Source organism: Mus caroli, chromosome 10 (genome assembly GCF_900094665.2).
Source record: "Mus caroli chromosome 10, CAROLI_EIJ_v1.1, whole genome shotgun sequence".
Lineage (NCBI taxonomy): Eukaryota > Metazoa > Chordata > Mammalia > Rodentia > Muridae > Mus > Mus caroli.
In genome coordinates, this window is record NC_034579.1 from 36,297,476 (window position 1) to 36,302,720 (window position 5,245).

Consider the following 5,245-nt stretch of genomic DNA (forward strand, 5'->3'; position numbering starts at 1 on the left):
CACACACACACACACACACACACACACACACGTGTGTGTGTGTGTTCCTATCCTTGAGAGAAAGGATGTATACCTGTGTACTCACATACATGCATATATACATATGTGGAGAGCTTTTGGTACTGCTTATAGAAATTTGCTAAGTACTTATCATTGGGTTCAAGGAAGTAAGCTCAAATAAGAATATTCACATTTGGGCTAATGCAAGGATCAAGGTGAACTCAGCTAGGGAAGGTGTGACTTCCCTTTTGCCTTGGTAATCCTGCTAAGCCCCCAGACCCAGGACTCTGAGACTTTTGCTTCCTGCTTTGTTTGATTACTACCTGGTGAGATCTCTTTGTTCCTTGCCCTGTTTAATCACTTTGTCTTTGATCTGAGAACTGACCCTATTCTCTGCTAGTACCTAGAATGGTGTAAAAGCTGGCTGGGAAAAACTAAAGCCACTTCAGCCTCAGAATGGCTGGAGTCATGTTATAATGTTTGTCTAATTGTCCTTTTCTTTTCAATCCTCACTCCTGCCCTTGAGACTCTGTTGACTGACTGAGCTGGCTTGGTCAGATGGCGCCTCAATGTTGGAGCTCCTGTAAGCAGGATACAGTGAAGGATTCCGCAAAGGGAAGCTCTAACAAAAGCAGCAAAGGAAAGGAAAATGAAAAAGATTTGGGCCAGCGGTGAATAAACCTTGTAAGAAGGGACAAGGTAGCCAGGTGTGGTGGCACATGCCTTTAATCCCAGCACTCCGGAGGCAGAGGCAGGCAGATTTCTGAGTTCGAGATCAGCCTGGTCTACAAAATGAGTTCCAGGATAGTCAGGGCTATACAGAGAAACCCTGTCTCGAAAAACCAAAAACCCAAAACCAAAATAAAATAAAATAAAATAAAAGAAGGGACAAGGTAATGGTAGAATTAAATGAAAGCTAAAGGAAAAATAAAGTGGAATAAACCTTTTTAAAAGGGACAAGGTAATGATAGAATGCATTTGTGTATGTTTTTAGACTCGTGTTAAAACATAAAGGAGCGAAGATAATTTTCACAGATGGTTTTAGTCTTTGGATCCTAACTAGAAACAGTTTAACCCTGGATATGAGAGAGAGAATTGGTTTCAGAAAAACATTCTTCTCCCCTGTCAGGGATGTTTTGGCAAAAGAGAGGGAAAATGAATATAAGCTGTTCTCCTAGAGACAGGAAGAGATGTCCTGCCTTCTCTCTGGCTCCTACTGGAGGAATGCTTAGTTCTGGTTCTGGGTCTCTTAGGTGGGATATCTGGGTCCCTTTGGCACATCTAGTTTTCTTCCCTCTCTGTCTATTGTCTGTCTTTTTCTCTGTCAGTTTATGTCTTTGTTTTTGTTTCATTGTTTGATTGTTGCTCTGTGTTTCATGTTGGAAAGAAAAAAATGGTTAAAACTTTGCCTGCTAAGTCATTCACCCCTTGGTTTAGTTTTAACACATTTCAAAACAAAACAAGAGGCAGTATCAATTTGCACAACAAAAAGTGTTAAGTTGCCCTGCACCCCTAGCTAGGAGTCAAGCACAGCAGGAGAAACCCTGCCAGCAGCTTGAAATTACAGCTAGAAAAAGTAAGAAAATTTTGTCAAGTATAAATATATAAGATGTGTGTGGCCACTCACTTCATGTTTGTTTCTGACTAGTCTTAAATGTATAAATATGCTCTGCATGTCTTGGTTATAGATTATTGGCTTATAAGTTATTGAGTATGATTAAAAATTGGTAACATTGGTAACAGAAAGTTAGCTGAAAACTGATAACTCAGAGTTGGAGTCATTCTAGACAACATGTGGCATTAGCCAACTTAGGAAATTAGGTCTCTATAGATACCTCAAAATTGGGATAATATTTTATTTAATTCTTGTTCTAGAAACCAGACTTATAAAAGATAGGATTTAAAATAATGAGGCATTAAAAGCCACACCATCATGCATTCATATATAAGAACTGGCAGCCAAACTTTGTAACATGAAATTAATGAACTTGGTGTTGATTTTAGAGAGAAAGGATTCTTTATACTGGTAAAACTTGGTTTTGTGCCGAGCGGTGGTGGCCCACGCCTTTAATCACAGCACTTGGGAGGCAGAGGCAGGCAGATTTCTGAGTTCAAGGCCAGCCTGGTCTACAAAGTGAGTTCCAGGACAGCCAGGGGTGTACAGAAAAACCCTGCCTTAAACAAACAAACAAATAAACAAACAAACAAACAAACAAAAAATTGGTTTTACTTTCCAAAATTATGGTTATGCTCTAATACTGCAAAAGAAACTTTAAAATTATAGTTAAAATGCCAATGTTCCATTAGCTTCAGTTTACAATTCAAGATCTTAACTCACCCATATTTGTAATTTAAAAAAACTCAAGCAAGTGGAGATTATTGCAAGATTTATGAAAAGCTAGTGAAACTAGCAGCTTTTGGGAACATTATAACCTGACTTACCTACTCCAGCTGCCATTCCAAAAGATATGTATAAAATTATTATAGATTTAAAAGATTGTTTTTATACTACTCCTTTGCATCCTGATGGTTGTAAAAGATTTGCATTTAGAGTGTTTTCTTGTAATTTAAAAAAAACAAACAAACCATGAAGTGATATCGGAAACTTGCCACAGGGAATGGCTAATAGCCCTTCATTATATTAAAAAAAAAATTGTTGCTGCTTCAATATAAGATGTTAGGACCTTGAATCCTTCAGTGCATATTGTTCATTATATGGATGTTTTATTAGCTGATCCCTCTGAAGGGGAATTTTACTACAAAAACCTTTGCTCTTATTCAACAAGCTTTAAAATGTTGGGGAGTAGTTGTTGCTCCAGAAAAGATTCAAAGATAATATCCTTTTCAATATTTGGGGCATCAGTTATATCCTAAGCAGATTGTGGTGCAGAAAATTCAAATAAGAATAGTTTACTTACTTTAAATTAATTTCAAAAGCTTCTAGGAGACGTTGCTTGGCTAAGAACTCATCTTGAGCTTACCACAGGAGGATTTAAGCCTCTGATTGATATTCTCAAGGGGGATGCACAGTAACTGGTGAGTGATGAATAGCTTTGTAGAAAGTAGAGGATATAGACTATACATCAATTGTTGGCTGTTTGCGTTATTGTTACTCATGTGCCCACAACAATTCTTTGGCAAAAGGGACCATTATTGTGGATTCATCTTTCTTCATCTCCAAAGAAAGTTTAAACACCCTGTTCTGAAGCTGTTGCTGTGTTAATTCAGAATTGTAAGTTAAAATCACGAAAGTATTTTGGGAAAGAACTTGATGAAAAATATATTCCTTATTCCAAACAGCAACTAAATTGGTTATTCCAGAATAACGATATTTGGCCTATTGCATGTGCAAACGTTTTAGGCAAAATTGATAATCATTATCCAAAAGACGTTACAATTTGCCTCTCTGAATGCTTTTGTATTTCCTGTAAGTTTGTGTATATAGCCAATAGAGAAAGTGCTATCTGTATTTACAGATGGCTCATGTAATGAGAAAGCAGCATATGTGATTGGATTGCACGTGTATTCTCTTGACTTTTCCCTGTTTCAGCAAAGGTTATTGAATTGTGTTTTAACCACTGTTTTTGAAATGTTGAAAAATCAAGCTTTTAAATTTTATACTGATAGGTAATATATAGCACATGGTTTACAATTGCTTGAAATTGTTCCTTTTGTAAATACTACTAATTCTCAAAATTTGCAATTATTTATGCAAATACGACTTAATTTAAGCAATACATACTGTTCCTTACTTTACAGGACATTTATGAGCTCATACTGGATTGTCTGGACAGACCCCTTGGGGCAATGCCAAAGCAGATTTGTATACCAGGCAGATTATAGGCCTTACAGAGAAACAACTGGCCATACAATCTCATTCTTTACATCATCAAAATAGTAATAGCTTGAGACAACAATTTGGTATTTCTAGAAAATATGCACATCAAATTGTAAAGACTTGTTCTCAGTGTCCCCAATTTCAACCTGTATCACATAATGGTGTTAATCTTCAAGGACTTGTACCTAATTAATTATTGCAAATGGATGGTACTCATATTTCTGATTTTGGAAAATTAAAATATGTACATGTGACTTGACACCGTTTCAGGCTTTCTAGTTGCAACTGCTTTAACAGGAGAAGTAACTAAAAATGTAATTAGTCATTGCCTGCATTGTTTCTCTATGCTGAGTGCTCCAAATCAGATTAAAACAGATAATGGAACTGGCTATTGCAGTCAAGCATTTGAGATGTTTTGTCAACAATTTAATATTACCCATATTACTGGGATTCCTTATTATCCTAAAGGGCAAGGTATTGTGGAACAGGCCCATGGAACTTTAAAACAATATCTTCAAAAAAAACAAAAAGGGGGAAATTATATCCCTGTACACCACATTATTTAAATCATGCTTTTCACTTTTAAAAATTTTTAAATTTGGATGCCAAGGAACTCTCTGCTGAGTGTCTATGTCACTCTACAACCAGGCATACTTATGCCTAGGTGAAATAGAAGGATCCACATACTGGCATATGGCAGGGTCCTGATCAGGTATTTAATATGGAGAAGAGGGCATGTTTGTGTTTCTTCCACAGGATGCTGCAGGAGCATGCTAGCTGCCAGAGTGATTGGTGTGACATGGTGATGCTGGGACAAAGAATGATGCTGACCTGTGAGCTTGCTGAGTGCCCTGACAATGGAGACAGGAAAGCTGTTTTGGACGAATGTTCCTGACCCACCTTTGCTTGCCTATATCCCAGATTGGACAAGCTGTCTTGTTTTAAGCGTTTAGACCTTGTGGGACAGAGAACATGGAGACTGTGGAAACTGCCTTCAAAACTTAATCAAAAAGAGAAGTTATGATGATTCATCTATTTCCTTCAATGTGACCAGTTATTCTGACTCGATCATAGACTGGTCTAGAAATCAGTTCAATATTGGAAAAAAGAAAATGACAGTCTTCATTTGGAAGGCTACTTCTGGACATTCTCAGAGACATATTTGAAAACTGACAACTGTCTTGCATGATGTTACGTTTGCAGTGATTAAAACTGGGACAGGATCTGGACTTGGATTTCAAACGAATGTTAGTGCATGTGTTAAGGCTCCTAATCTATTATTAACCGGTCACGTTCAAATTATATTTATTTCTTCTATGATATTTGATGTAAGTTGCATTGATTGTACACTTTCTAGTTGTGTTAGTATATAGAAATCTGACATATGTATTATGGTGGTCTATCAAC